General features: G+C 46.2%; 11 non-coding genes across 11 annotated transcripts; all 11 read left to right on the forward strand.

Moving 5' to 3' along the window:
• The first annotated feature begins 946 nt into the window (after positions 1–946).
• On the forward strand, positions 947–1,028 carry trnal-aag (transfer RNA leucine (anticodon AAG)). Its single transcript has one exon. It is a non-coding gene; the product is annotated as a tRNA-Leu (tRNA).
• A 973-nt stretch (positions 1,029–2,001) lies between these two features.
• On the forward strand, positions 2,002–2,083 carry trnal-uag (transfer RNA leucine (anticodon UAG)). The gene has a single exon. It is a non-coding gene; the product is annotated as a tRNA-Leu (tRNA).
• Positions 2,084–3,585: 1,502 nt separating this feature from the next.
• On the forward strand, positions 3,586–3,667 carry trnal-uag (transfer RNA leucine (anticodon UAG)). The gene has a single exon. It is a non-coding gene; the product is annotated as a tRNA-Leu (tRNA).
• Positions 3,668–5,704: 2,037 nt separating this feature from the next.
• On the forward strand, positions 5,705–5,786 carry trnal-uag (transfer RNA leucine (anticodon UAG)). Its single transcript has one exon. It is a non-coding gene; the product is annotated as a tRNA-Leu (tRNA).
• Positions 5,787–6,768: 982 nt separating this feature from the next.
• On the forward strand, positions 6,769–6,850 carry trnal-aag (transfer RNA leucine (anticodon AAG)). The gene has a single exon. It is a non-coding gene; the product is annotated as a tRNA-Leu (tRNA).
• Positions 6,851–7,304: 454 nt separating this feature from the next.
• Positions 7,305–7,386, forward strand: trnal-uag (transfer RNA leucine (anticodon UAG)). The gene has a single exon. It is a non-coding gene; the product is annotated as a tRNA-Leu (tRNA).
• A 2,110-nt stretch (positions 7,387–9,496) lies between these two features.
• Positions 9,497–9,578, forward strand: trnal-uag (transfer RNA leucine (anticodon UAG)). The gene has a single exon. It is a non-coding gene; the product is annotated as a tRNA-Leu (tRNA).
• Positions 9,579–10,560: 982 nt separating this feature from the next.
• On the forward strand, positions 10,561–10,642 carry trnal-aag (transfer RNA leucine (anticodon AAG)). Its single transcript has one exon. It is a non-coding gene; the product is annotated as a tRNA-Leu (tRNA).
• A 1,023-nt stretch (positions 10,643–11,665) lies between these two features.
• On the forward strand, positions 11,666–11,747 carry trnal-uag (transfer RNA leucine (anticodon UAG)). Its single transcript has one exon. It is a non-coding gene; the product is annotated as a tRNA-Leu (tRNA).
• Positions 11,748–12,729: 982 nt separating this feature from the next.
• On the forward strand, positions 12,730–12,811 carry trnal-aag (transfer RNA leucine (anticodon AAG)). Its single transcript has one exon. It is a non-coding gene; the product is annotated as a tRNA-Leu (tRNA).
• A 1,023-nt stretch (positions 12,812–13,834) lies between these two features.
• trnal-uag (transfer RNA leucine (anticodon UAG)) lies at positions 13,835–13,916 on the forward strand. Its single transcript has one exon. It is a non-coding gene; the product is annotated as a tRNA-Leu (tRNA).
• The last annotated feature ends 833 nt before the right edge of the window (positions 13,917–14,749 follow it).

The raw sequence follows: 14,749 nt of genomic DNA on the forward strand, positions 1-14,749 counted from the left end.
TCTAGCCCTACACTGGGTATCTGCCATTACAGAATGAAATGATAAGCTTCTGGATTTTGCAAGTCCACTCAATTTTGCCTAAATTTCCCAGTCATTGAAAATCAAGAAATTGGTGTGAAATCAGTGAAATACAGGTCAAAACTCAAACACCATTAACAGGAAGCAGAGTGGCGCAGCGGAAGCGTGCTGGGCCCATAACCCAGAGGTCGATGGATCGAAACCATCCTCTGCTACTTAATAAGTTCTTCAGGCCTTCTCTATGTGGTAGACTATTACCAAGAGTTGCCCAGCAACATACGCCAGTGACCCAAAAGCCTGCATCAGTGGTGGCCAAAGCTGAATGTTTGGGAAGTTCTTGCTCTTCATATTTGACGTTCAATAATGTGTCTTTTCGGTGTCGCTACAGACATTGATGGGCTCAAGGAGAGGTAGTGTGGCCGAGCGGTCTAAGGCGCTGGATTAAGGCTCCAGTCTCTCAGGAGGCGTGGGTTCAAATCTTAGCTCCTGCTACTTGGAGTTACTAGCCCTACACTGGGTATCTGCCATTACAGAATGAAATGATAAGCTTCTGGGTTTTGCAAGTCCACTCAATTTTGCCTAAATTTCCCAGTCATTGAAAATCAAGAAATTGGTGTGAAATCAGTGAAATACAGGTTAAAACTCAAATACTACTAAGAGGAAGCAGAGTGGCGCAGCGGAAGCGTGCTGGGCCCATAACCCAGAGGTCGATGGATCGAAACCATCCTCTGCTACTTAATAAGTTCTTCAGGCGTTCTCTATGTGGTAGACTATTACCAAGAGTTGCCCAGCAACATACGCCAGTGACCCAAAAGCCTGCATCAGTGGTGGCCAAAGCTGAATGTTTGGGAAGTTCTTGCTCTTCATATTTGACGTTCAATAATGTGTCTTTTCGGTGTCGCTACAGACATTGATGGGCTCAAGAAGAGGTAGTGTGGCCGAGCGGTCTAAGGCGCTGGATTAAGGCTCCAGTCTCTCAGGAGGCGTGGGTTCAAATCCCACCACTGCCAAATCTTAGCTCCTGCTACTTGGAGTTTCTAGCCCTACACTGGGTATCTGCCATTACAGAATGAAATGATAAGCTTCTGGATTTTGCAAGTCCACTCAATTTTGCCTAAATTTCCCAGTCATTGAAAATCAAGAAATTGGTGTGAAATCAGTGAAATACAGGTCAAAACTCAAACACCATTAACAGGAAGCAGAGTGGCGCAGCGGAAGCGTGCTGGGCCCATAACCCAGAGGTCGATGGATCGAAACCATCCTCTGCTACTTAATAAGTTCTTCAGGCCTTCTCTATGTGGTAGACTATTACCAAGAGTTGCCCAGCAACATACGCCAGTGACCCAAAAGCCTGCATCAGTGGTGGCCAAAGCTGAATGTTTGGGAAGTTCTTGCTCTTCATATTTGACGTTCAATAATGTGTCTTTTCGGTGTCGCTACAGACATTGATGGGCTCAAGGAGAGGTAGTGTGGCCGAGCGGTCTAAGGCGCTGGATTAAGGCTCCAGTCTCTCAGGAGGCGTGGGTTCAAATCTTAGCTCCTGCTACTTGGAGTTACTAGCCCTACACTGGGTATCTGCCATTACAGAATGAAATGATAAGCTTCTGGGTTTTGCAAGTCCACTCAATTTCCCAGTCATTGAAAATCAAGAAATTGGTGTGAAATCAGTGAAATACAGTTCAAAACTCAAACACCATTAACAGGAAGCAGAGTGGCGCAGCGGAAGCGTGCTGGGCCCATAACCCAGAGGTCGATGGATCGAAACCATCCTCTGCTAATTAATAAGTTCTTCAGGCCTTCTCTATGTGGTAGACTGTTACCAAGAGTTGCCCAGCGACATCCTGCGCTGACCCAAAAGCCAGTATCAATGGTGGCCAAAGCTGAATGTTTGGGAAGACACCTGGGAAATTCTTGCTCTTCATATTTGACGTACAATAATGTGTCTTTTCGGTGTCGCTACAGACATTGATGGGTTGGAAAGGAGGTAGTGTGGCCGAGTGGTCTAAGGCGCTGGATTTAGGCTCCAGTCTCTCTGGAGGCGTGGGTTCAAATCCCACCACTGCCATGTTTAGTCCCTGGTACTTGGAGTTTCTAGCCATAAACAGAGCAGGAAGTTGGAAAAGATCCCTCTCTGTCAGCATTACAGTATGGAAGTTGTTATGATAAGCTTCTGGGATTTGCAAGTCAGCTCAATTTTGCCTAAATTTCCCAGTCATTGAAAAACAAGAAATTGGTGTGAAATCGGAGAAATACAGGTTAAAACTCAACCACCACAAAAGGAAAGCAGAGTGGCGCAGCGGAAGCGTGCTGGGCCCATAACCCAGAGGTCGATGGATCGAAACCATCCTCTGCTAATTAATGCGTTGTTCGGGACATCTCTTCTCTTCTTCTGGCTATTAGTATTTGACGTTCAATAATTTTGGATATCGGCACTGTGTCTTTTCGGTGTCGCTAAAGACACCGATGGGTTGAAGAGGAGGTAGTGTGGCCGAGTGGTCTAAGGCGCTGGATTAAGGCTCCAGTCTCTGAGGAGGCGTGGGTTCAAATCCCACCACTGCCAAATTAAGCTCCTGCTACTTGGAGTTACTAACCCTACAGTTGGTATCAGAGCAGGAAGTTGTAAACAATCCCTCTCTCTGACTCCCATCACAGAATGAAATGATAAGCTTCTGGGTTTTGCAAGTCCACTCAATTTTGCCTAAATTTCCCAGTCATTGAATATCAAGAAATTGGTGTGAAATCAGTGAAATACAGGTTAAAACTCAAATACTACTAAGAGGAAGCAGAGTGACGCAGCGGAAGCGTGCTGGGCCCATAACCCAGAGGTCGATGGATCGAAACCATCCTCTGCTACTTAATAAGTTCTTCAGGCCTTCTCTATGTGGTAGACTATTACCAAGAGTTGCCCAGCAACATACGCCAGTGACCCAAAAGCCTGCATCAGTGGTGGCCAAAGCTGAATGTTTGGGAAGTTCTTGCTCTTCATATTTGACGTTCAATAATGTGTCTTTTCGGTGTCGCTACAGACATTGATGGGCTCAAGAAGAGGTAGTGTGGCCGAGCGGTCTAAGGCGCTGGATTAAGGCTCCAGTCTCTCAGGAGGCGTGGGTTCAAATCTTAGCTCCTGCTACTTGGAGTTTCTAGCCCTACACTGGGTATCTGCCATTACAGAATGAAATGATAAGCTTCTGGGTTTTGCAAGTCCACTCAATTTCCCAGTCATTGAAAATCAAGAAATTGGTGTGAAATCAGTGAAATACAGGTCAAAACTCAAACACCACTAACAGGAAGCAGAGTGGCGCAGCGGAAGCGTGCTGGGCCCATAACCCAGAGGTCGATGGATCGAAACCATCCTCTGCTAATTAATAAGTTCTTCAGGCCTTCTCTATGTGGTAGACTGTTACCAAGAGTTGCCCAGCGACATCCTGCGCTGACCCAAAAGCCAGTATCAATGGTGGCCAAAGCTGAATGTTTGGGAAGACACCTGGGAAATTCTTGCTCTTCATATTTGACGTACAATAATGTGTCTTTTCGGTGTCGCTACAGACATTGATGGGTTGGAAAGGAGGTAGTGTGGCCGAGTGGTCTAAGGCGCTGGATTTAGGCTCCAGTCTCTCTGGAGGCGTGGGTTCAAATCCCACCACTGCCATGTTTAGTCCCTGGTACTTGGAGTTTCTAGCCATAAACAGAGCAGGAAGTTGGAAAAGACCCCTCTCTGTCAGCATTACAGTATGGAAGTTGTTATGATAAGCTTCTGGGATTTGCAAGTCAGCTCAATTTTGCCTAAATTTCCCAGTCATTGAAAAACAAGAAATTGGTGTGAAATCGGAGAAATACAGGTTAAAACTCAACCACCACAAAAGGAAAGCAGAGTGGCGCAGCGGAAGCGTGCTGGGCCCATAACCCAGAGGTCGATGGATCGAAACCATCCTCTGCTAATTAATGCGTTGTTCGTGACATCTCTTCTCTTCTTCTGGTTATTAATATTTGACGTTCAATAATTTTGGATATCGGCACTGTGTCTTTTCGGTGTCGCTACAGACACCGATGGGTTGAAGAGGAGGTAGTGTGGCCGAGTGGTCTAAGGCGCTGGATTAAGGCTCCAGTCTCTGAGGAGGCGTGGGTTCAAATCCCGCCACTGCCAAATTAAGCTCCTGCTACTTGGAGTTACTAACCCTGCAGTTGGTATCAGAGCAGGAAGTTGTAAACAATCCCTCTCTCTGACTCCCATCACAGAATGAAATGATAAGCTTCTGGGTTTTGCAAGTCCACTCAATTTTGCCTAAATTTCCCAGTCATTGAATATCAAGAAATTGGTGTGAAATCAGTGAAATACAGGTTAAAACTCAAATACTACTAAGAGGAAGCAGAGTGGCGCAGCGGAAGCGTGCTGGGCCCATAACCCAGAGGTCGATGGATCGAAACCATCCTCTGCTACTTAATAAGTTCTTCAGGCATTCTCTATGTGGTAGACTATTACCAAGAGTTGCCCAGCAACATACGCCAGTGACCCAAAAGCCTGCATCAGTGGTGGCCAAAGCTGAATGTTTGGGAAGTTCTTGCTCTTCATATTTGACGTTCAATAATGTGTCTTTTCGGTGTCGCTACAGACATTGATGGGCTCAAGAAGAGGTAGTGTGGCCGAGCGGTCTAAGGCGCTGGATTAAGGCTCCAGTCTCTCAGGAGGCGTAGGTTCAAATCCCACCACTGCCAAATCTTAGCTCCTGCTACTTGGAGTTTCTAGCCCTACACTGGGTATCTGCCATTACAGAATGAAATGATAAGCTTCTGGATTTTGCAAGTCCACTCAATTTTGCCTAAATTTCCCAGTCATTGAAAATCAAGAAATTGGTGTGAAATCAGTGAAATACAGGTCAAAACTCAAACACCATTAACAGGAAGCAGAGTGGCGCAGCGGAAGCGTGCTGGGCCCATAACCCAGAGGTCGATGGATCGAAACCATCCTCTGCTACTTAATAAGTTCTTCAGGCCTTCTCTATGTGGTAGACTATTACCAAGAGTTGCCCAGCAACATACGCCAGTGACCCAAAAGCCTGCATCAGTGGTGGCCAAAGCTGAATGTTTGGGAAGTTCTTGCTCTTCATATTTGACGTTCAATAATGTGTCTTTTCGGTGTCGCTACAGACATTGATGGGCTCAAGAAGAGGTAGTGTGGCCGAGCGGTCTAAGGCGCTGGATTAAGGCTCCAGTCTCTCAGGAGGCGTGGGTTCAAATCTTAGCTCCTGCTACTTGGAGTTTCTAGCCCTACACTGGGTATCTGCCATTACAGAATGAAATGATAAGCTTCTGGGTTTTGCAAGTCCACTCAATTTCCCAGTCATTGAAAATCAAGAAATTGGTGTGAAATCAGTGAAATACAGGTCAAAACTCAAACACCACTAACAGGAAGCAGAGTGGCGCAGCGGAAGCGTGCTGGGCCCATAACCCAGAGGTCGATGGATCGAAACCATCCTCTGCTAATTAATAAGTTCTTCAGGCCTTCTCTATGTGGTAGACTGTTACCAAGAGTTGCCCAGCGACATCCTGCGCTGACCCAAAAGCCAGTATCAATGGTGGCCAAAGCTGAATGTTTGGGAAGACACCTGGGAAATTCTTGCTCTTCATATTTGACGTACAATAATGTGTCTTTTCGGTGTCGCTACAGACATTGATGGGTTCAAAAGGAGGTAGTGTGGCCGAGTGGTCTAAGGCGCTGGATTTAGGCTCCAGTCTCTCTGGAGGCGTGGGTTCAAATCCCACCACTGCCATGTTTAGTCCCTGGTACTTGGAGTTTCTAGCCATAAACAGAGCAGGAAGTTGGAAAAGATCCCTCTCTGTCAGCATTACAGTATGGAAGTTGTTATGATAAGCTTCTGGGATTTGCAAGTCAGCTCAATTTTGCCTAAATTTCCCAGTCATTGAAAAACAAGAAATTGGTGTGAAATCGGAGAAATACAGGTTAAAACTCAACCACCACAAAAGGAAAGCAGAGTGGCGCAGCAGAAGCGTGCTGGGCCCATAACCCAGATGTCGATGGATCGAAACCATCCTCTGCTAATTAATGCGTTGTTCGGGACATCTCTTCTCTTCTTCTGGCTATTAATATTTGACGTTCAATAATTTTGGATATCGGCACTGTGTCTTTTCGGTGTCGCTACAGACACCGATGGGTTGAAGAGGAGGTAGTGTGGCCGAGTGGTCTAAGGCGCTGGATTAAGGCTCCAGTCTCTGAGGAGGCGTGGGTTCAAATCCCACCACTGCCAAATTAAGCTCCTGCTACTTGGAGTTACTAACCCTACAGTTGGTATCAGAGCAGGAAGTTGTAAACAATCCCTCTCTCTGACTCCCATCACAGAATGAAATGATAAACTTCTGGGTTTTGCAAGTCCACTCAATTTTGCCTAAATTTCCCAGTCATTGAAAATCAAGAAATTGGTGTGAAATCAGTGAAATACAGGTCATAACTCAAACACCATTAACAGGAAGCAGAGTGGCGCAGCGGAAGCGTGCTGGGCCCATAACCCAGAGGTCGATGGATCGAAACCATCCTCTGCTACTTAATAAGTTCTTCAGGCCTTCTCTATGTGGTAGACTATTACCAAGAGTTGCCCAGCAACATATGCCAGTGACCCAAAAGCCTGCATCAGTGGTGGCCAAAGCTGAATGTTTGGGAAGTTCTTGCTCTTCATATTTGACGTTCAATAATGTGTCTTTTCGGTGTCGCTACAGACATTGATGGGCTCAAGAAGAGGTAGTGTGGCCGAGCGGTCTAAGGCGCTGGATTAAGGCTCCAGTCTCTCAGGAGGCGTGGGTTCAAATCCCACCACTGCCAAATCTTAGCTCCTGCTACTTGGAGTTTCTAGCCCTACACTGGGTATCTGCCATTACAGAATGAAATGATAAGCTTCTGGGTTTTGCAAGTCCACTCAATTTCCCAGTCATTGAAAATCAAGAAATTGGTGTGAAATCAGTGAAATACAGGTCAAAACTCAAACACCACTAACAGGAAGCAGAGTGGCGCAGCGGAAGCGTGCTGGGCCCATAACCCAGAGGTCGATGGATCGAAACCATCCTCTGCTAAATAATAAGTTCTTCAGGCCTTCTCTATGTGGTAGACTGTTACCAAGAGTTGCCCAGCGACATCCTGTGCTGACCCAAAAGCCAGTATCAATGGTGGCCAAAGCTGAATGTTTGGGAAGACACCTGGGAAATTCTTGCTCTTCATATTTGACGTACAATAATGTGTCTTTTCGGTGTCGCTACAGACATTGATGGGTTCGAAAGGAGGTAGTGTGGCCGAGTGGTCTAAGGCGCTGGATTTAGGCTCCAGTCTCTCTGGAGGCGTGGGTTCAAATCCCACCACTGCCATGTTTAGTCCCTGGTACTTGGAGTTTCTAGCCATAAACAAAGCAGGAAGTTGGAAAAGATCCCTTTCTGTCAGCATTACAGTATGGAAGTTGTTATGATAAGCTTCTGGGATTTGCAAGTCAGCTCAATTTTGCCTAAATTTCCCAGTCATTGAAAAACAAGAAATTGGTGTGAAATCGGAGAAATACAGGTTAAAACTCAATCACCACAAAAGGAAAGCAGAGTGGCGCAGCGGAAGCGTGCTGGGCCCATAACCCAGAGGTCGATGGATCGAAACCATCCTCTGCTAATTAATGCGTTGTTCGGGACATCTCTTCTTTTCTTCTGGCTATTAATATTTGACGTTCAATAATTTTGGATATCGGCACTGTGTCTTTTCGGTGTCGCTACAGACACCGATGGGTTGAAGAGGAGGTAGTCTGGCCGAGTGGTCTAAGGCGCTGGATTAAGGCTCCAGTCTCTGAGGAGGCGTGTGTTCAAATCCCACCACTGCCAAATTAAGCTCCTGCTACTTGGAGTTACTAACCCTACAGTTGGTATCAGAGCAGGAAGTTGTAAACAATCCCTCTCTCTGACTCCCATCACAGAATGAAATGATAAGCTTCTGGGTTTTGCAAGTCCACTCAATTTTGCCTAAATTTCCCAGTCATTGAAAATCAAGAAATTGGTGTGAAATCAGTGAAATACAGGTCAAAACTCAAACACCATTAACAGGAAGCAGAGTGGCGCAGCGGAAGCGTGCTGGGCCCATAACCCAGAGGTCGATGGATCGAAACCATCCTCTGCTACTTAATAAGTTCTTCAGGCCTTCTCTATGTGGTAGACTGTTACCAAGAGTTGCCCAGCAACATACGCCAGTGACCCAAAAGCCTGCATCAGTGGTGGCCAAAGCTGAATGTTTGGGAAGTTCTTGCTCTTCATATTTGACGTTCAATAATGTGTCTTTTCGGTGTCGCTACAGACATTGATGGGCTCAAGGAGAGGTAGTGTGGCCGAGCGGTCTAAGGCGCTGGATTAAGGCTCCAGTCTCTGAGGAGGCGTGGGTTCAAATCCCACCACTGCCAAATTAAGCTCCTGCTACTTGGAGTTACTAACCCTACAGTTGGTATCAGAGCAGGAAGTTGTAAACGATCCCTCTCTCTGACTCCCATCACAGAATGAAATGATAAGCTTCTGGGTTTTGCAAGTCCACTCAATTTCCCAGTCATTGAAAATCAAGAAATTGGTGTGAAATCAGTGAAATACAGTTCAAAACTCAAACACCATTAACAGGAAGCAGAGTGGCGCAGCGGAAGCGTGCTGGGCCCATAACCCAGAGGTCGATGGATCGAAACCATCCTCTGCTACTTAATAAGTTCTTCAGGCCTTCTCTATGTGGTAGACTATTACCAAGAGTTGCCCAGCAACATACGCCAGTGACCCAAAAGCCTGCATCAGTGGTGGCCAAAGCTGAATGTTTGGGAAGTTCTTGCTCTTCATATTTGACGTTCAATAATGTGTCTTTTCGGTGTCGCTACAGACATTGATGGGCTCAAGGAGAGGTAGTGTGGCCGAGCGGTCTAAGGCGCTGGATTAAGGCTCCAGTCTCTGAGGAGGCGTGGGTTCAAATCCCACCACTGCCAAATTAAGCTCCTGCTACTTGGAGTTACTAACCCTACAGTTGGTATCAGAGCAGGAAGTTGTAAACGATCCCTCTCTCTGACTCCCATCACAGAATGAAATGATAAGCTTCTGGGTTTTGCAAGTCCACTCAATTTCCCAGTCATTGAAAATCAAGAAATTGGTGTGAAATCAGTGAAATACAGTTCAAAACTCAAACACCATTAACAGGAAGCAGAGTGGCGCAGCGGAAGCGTGCTGGGCCCATAACCCAGAGGTCGATGGATCGAAACCATCCTCTGCTAAATAATAAGTTCTTCAGGCCTTCTCTATGTGGTAGACTGTTACCAAGAGTTGCCCAGCGACATCCTGTGCTGACCCAAAAGCCAGTATCAATGGTGGCCAAAGCTGAATGTTTGGGAAGACACCTGGGAAATTCTTGCTCTTCATATTTGACGTACAATAATGTGTCTTTTCGGTGTCGCTACAGACATTGATGGGTTCGAAAGGAGGTAGTGTGGCCGAGTGGTCTAAGGCGCTGGATTTAGGCTCCAGTCTCTCTGGAGGCGTGGGTTCAAATCCCACCACTGCCATGTTTAGTCCCTGGTACTTGGAGTTTCTAGCCATAAACAAAGCAGGAAGTTGGAAAAGATCCCTTTCTGTCAGCATTACAGTATGGAAGTTGTTATGATAAGCTTCTGGGATTTGCAAGTCAGCTCAATTTTGCCTAAATTTCCCAGTCATTGAAAAACAAGAAATTGGTGTGAAATCGGAGAAATACAGGTTAAAACTCAATCACCACAAAAGGAAAGCAGAGTGGCGCAGCGGAAGCGTGCTGGGCCCATAACCCAGAGGTCGATGGATCGAAACCATCCTCTGCTAATTAATGCGTTGTTCGGGACATCTCTTCTTTTCTTCTGGCTATTAATATTTGACGTTCAATAATTTTGGATATCGGCACTGTGTCTTTTCGGTGTCGCTACAGACACCGATGGGTTGAAGAGGAGGTAGTCTGGCCGAGTGGTCTAAGGCGCTGGATTAAGGCTCCAGTCTCTGAGGAGGCGTGTGTTCAAATCCCACCACTGCCAAATTAAGCTCCTGCTACTTGGAGTTACTAACCCTACAGTTGGTATCAGAGCAGGAAGTTGTAAACAATCCCTCTCTCTGACTCCCATCACAGAATGAAATGATAAGCTTCTGGGTTTTGCAAGTCCACTCAATTTTGCCTAAATTTCCCAGTCATTGAAAATCAAGAAATTGGTGTGAAATCAGTGAAATACAGGTTAAAACTCAAATACTACTAAGAGGAAGCAGAGTGGCGCAGCGGAAGCGTGCTGGGCCCATAACCCAGAGGTCGATGGATCGAAACCATCCTCTGCTACTTAATAAGTTCTTCAGGCGTTCTCTATGTGGTAGACTATTACCAAGAGTTGCCCAGCAACATACGCCAGTGACCCAAAAGCCTGCATCAGTGGTGGCCAAAGCTGAATGTTTGGGAAGTTCTTGCTCTTCATATTTGACGTTCAATAATGTGTCTTTTCGGTGTCGCTACAGACATTGATGGGCTCAAGAAGAGGTAGTGTGGCCGAGCGGTCTAAGGCGCTGGATTAAGGCTCCAGTCTCTCAGGAGGCGTGGGTTCAAATCCCACCACTGCCAAATCTTAGCTCCTGCTACTTGGAGTTTCTAGCCCTACACTGGGTATCTGCCATTACAGAATGAAATGATAAGCTTCTGGATTTTGCAAGTCCACTCAATTTTGCCTAAATTTCCCAGTCATTGAAAATCAAGAAATTGGTGTGAAATCAGTGAAATACAGGTCAAAACTCAAACACCATTAACAGGAAGCAGAGTGGCGCAGCGGAAGCGTGCTGGGCCCATAACCCAGAGGTCGATGGATCGAAACCATCCTCTGCTACTTAATAAGTTCTTCAGGCCTTCTCTATGTGGTAGACTATTACCAAGAGTTGCCCAGCAACATACGCCAGTGACCCAAAAGCCTGCATCAGTGGTGGCCAAAGCTGAATGTTTGGGAAGTTCTTGCTCTTCATATTTGACGTTCAATAATGTGTCTTTTCGGTGTCGCTACAGACATTGATGGGCTCAAGGAGAGGTAGTGTGGCCGAGCGGTCTAAGGCGCTGGATTAAGGCTCCAGTCTCTGAGGAGGCGTGGGTTCAAATCCCACCACTGCCAAATTAAGCTCCTGCTACTTGGAGTTACTAACCCTACAGTTGGTATCAGAGCAGGAAGTTGTAAACGATCCCTCTCTCTGACTCCCATCACAGAATGAAATGATAAGCTTCTGGGTTTTGCAAGTCCACTCAATTTCCCAGTCATTGAAAATCAAGAAATTGGTGTGAAATCAGTGAAATACAGTTCAAAACTCAAACACCATTAACAGGAAGCAGAGTGGCGCAGCGGAAGCGTGCTGGGCCCATAACCCAGAGGTCGATGGATCGAAACCATCCTCTGCTAAATAATAAGTTCTTCAGGCCTTCTCTATGTGGTAGACTGTTACCAAGAGTTGCCCAGCGACATCCTGTGCTGACCCAAAAGCCAGTATCAATGGTGGCCAAAGCTGAATGTTTGGGAAGACACCTGGGAAATTCTTGCTCTTCATATTTGACGTACAATAATGTGTCTTTTCGGTGTCGCTACAGACATTGATGGGTTCGAAAGGAGGTAGTGTGGCCGAGTGGTCTAAGGCGCTGGATTTAGGCTCCAGTCTCTCTGGAGGCGTGGGTTCAAATCCCACCACTGCCATGTTTAGTCCCTGGTACTTGGAGTTTCTAGCCATAAACAAAGCAGGAAGTTGGAAAAGATCCCTTTCTGTCAGCATTACAGTATGGAAGTTGTTATGATAAGCTTCTGGGATTTGCAAGTCAGCTCAATTTTGCCTAAATTTCCCAGTCATTGAAAAACAAGAAATTGGTGTGAAATCGGAGAAATACAGGTTAAAACTCAATCACCACAAAAGGAAAGCAGAGTGGCGCAGCGGAAGCGTGCTGGGCCCATAACCCAGAGGTCGATGGATCGAAACCATCCTCTGCTAATTAATGCGTTGTTCGGGACATCTCTTCTTTTCTTCTGGCTATTAATATTTGACGTTCAATAATTTTGGATATCGGCACTGTGTCTTTTCGGTGTCGCTACAGACACCGATGGGTTGAAGAGGAGGTAGTCTGGCCGAGTGGTCTAAGGCGCTGGATTAAGGCTCCAGTCTCTGAGGAGGCGTGGGTTCAAATCCCACCACTGCCAAATTAACCTCCTGCTACTTGGAGTTACTAACCCTACAGTTGGTATCAGAGCAGGAAGTTGTAAACAATCCCTCTCTCTGACTCCCATCACAGAATGAAATGATAAGCTTCTGGGTTTTGCAAGTCCACTCAATTTTGCCTAAATTTCCCAGTCATTGAAAATCAAGAAATTGGTGTGAAATCAGTGAAATACAGGTTAAAACTCAAATACTACTAAGAGGAAGCAGAGTGGCGCAGCGGAAGCGTGCTGGGCCCATAACCCAGAGGTCGATGGATCGAAACCATCCTCTGCTACTTAATAAGTTCTTCAGGCGTTCTCTATGTGGTAGACTATTACCAAGAGTTGCCCAGCAACATACGCCAGTGACCCAAAAGCCTGCATCAGTGGTGGCCAAAGCTGAATGTTTGGGAAGTTCTTGCTCTTCATATTTGACGTTCAATAATGTGTCTTTTCGGTGTCGCTACAGACATTGATGGGCTCAAGAAGAGGTAGTGTGGCCGAGCGGTCTAAGGCGCTGGATTAAGGCTCCAGTCTCTCAGGAGGCGTGGGTTCAAATCCCACCACTGCCAAATCTTAGCTCCTGCTACTTGGAGTTTCTAGCCCTACACTGGGTATCTGCCATTACAGAATGAAATGATAAGCTTCTGGATTTTGCAAGTCCACTCAATTTTGCCTAAATTTCCCAGTCATTGAAAATCAAGAAATTGGTGTGAAATCAGTGAAATACAGGTCAAAACTCAAACACCATTAACAGGAAGCAGAGTGGCGCAGCGGAAGCGTGCTGGGCCCATAACCCAGAGGTCGATGGATCGAAACCATCCTCTGCTACTTAATAAGTTCTTCAGGCCTTCTCTATGTGGTAGACTATTACCAAGAGTTGCCCAGCAACATACGCCAGTGACCCAAAAGCCTGCATCAGTGGTGGCCAAAGCTGAATGTTTGGGAAGTTCTTGCTCTTCATATTTGACGTTCAATAATGTGTCTTTTCGGTGTCACTACAGACATTGATGGGCTCAAGGAGAGGTAGTGTGGCCGAGCGGTCTAAGGCGCTGGATTAAGGCTCCAGTCTCTGAGGAGGCGTGGGTTCAAATCCCACCACTGCCAAATTAAGCTCCTGCTACTTGGAGTTACTAACCCTACAGTTGGTATCAGAGCAGGAAGTTGTAAACGATCCCTCTCTCTGACTCCCATCACAGAATGAAATGATAAGCTTCTGGGTTTTGCAAGTCCACTCAATTTCCCAGTCATTGAAAATCAAGAAATTGGTGTGAAATCAGTGAAATACAGTTCAAAACTCAAACACCATTAACAGGAAGCAGAGTGGCGCAGCGGAAGCGTGCTGGGCCCATAACCCAGAGGTCGATGGATCGAAACCATCCTCTGCTAATTAATAAGTTCTTCAGGCCTTCTCTATGTGGTAGACTGTTACCAAGAGTTGCCCAGCGACATCCTGCGCTGACCCAAAAGCCAGTATCAATGGTGGCCAAAGCTGAATGTTTGGGAAGACACCTGGGAAATTCTTGCTCTTCATATTTGACGTACAATAATGTGTCTTTTCGGTGTCGCTACAGACATTGATGAGTTGGAAAGGAGGTAGTGTGGCCGAGTGGTCTAAGGCGCTGGATTTAGGCTCCAGTCTCTCTGGAGGCGTGGGTTCAAATCCCACCACTGCCATGTTTAGTCCCTGGTACTTGGAGTTTCTAGCCATAAACAGAGCAGGAAGTTGGAAAAGATCCCTCTCTGTCAGCATTACAGTATGGAAGTTGTTATGATAAGCTTCTGGGATTTGCAAGTCAGCTCAATTTTGCCTAAATTTCCCAGTCATTGAAAAGCAAGAAATTGGTGTGAAATCGGAGAAATACAGGTTAAAACTCAACCACCACAAAAGGAAAGCAGAGTGGCGCAGCGGAAGCGTGCTGGGCCCATAACCCAGAGGTCGATGGATCGAAACCATCCTCTGCTAATTAATGCGTTGTTCGGGACATCTCTTCTCTTCTTCTGGCTATTAGTATTTGACGTTCAATAATTTTGGATATCGGCACTGTGTCTTTTCGGTGTCGCTAAAGACACCGATGGGTTGAAGAGGAGGTAGTGTGGCCGAGTGGTCTAAGGCGCTGGATTAAGGCTCCAGTCTCTGAGGAGGCGTGGGTTCAAATCCCACCACTGCCAAATTAAGCTCCTGCTACTTGGAGTTACTAACCCTACAGTTGCTATCAGAGCAGGAAGTTGTAAACAATCCCTCTCTCTGACTCCCATCACAGAATGAAATGATAAGCTTCTGGGTTTTGCAAGTCCACTCAATTTTGCCTAAATTTCCCAGTCATTGAATATCAAGAAATTGGTGTGAAATCAGTGAAATACAGGTTAAAACTCAAATACTACTAAGAGGAAGCAGAGTGGCGCAGCGGAAGCGTGCTGGGCCCATAACCCAGAGGTCGATGGATCGAAACCATCCTCTGCTACTTAATAAGTTCTTCAGGCCTTCTCTATGTGGTAGACTATTACCA

Source organism: Scomber scombrus, chromosome 9 (assembly GCF_963691925.1).
Source record: "Scomber scombrus chromosome 9, fScoSco1.1, whole genome shotgun sequence".
NCBI lineage: Eukaryota > Metazoa > Chordata > Actinopteri > Scombriformes > Scombridae > Scomber > Scomber scombrus.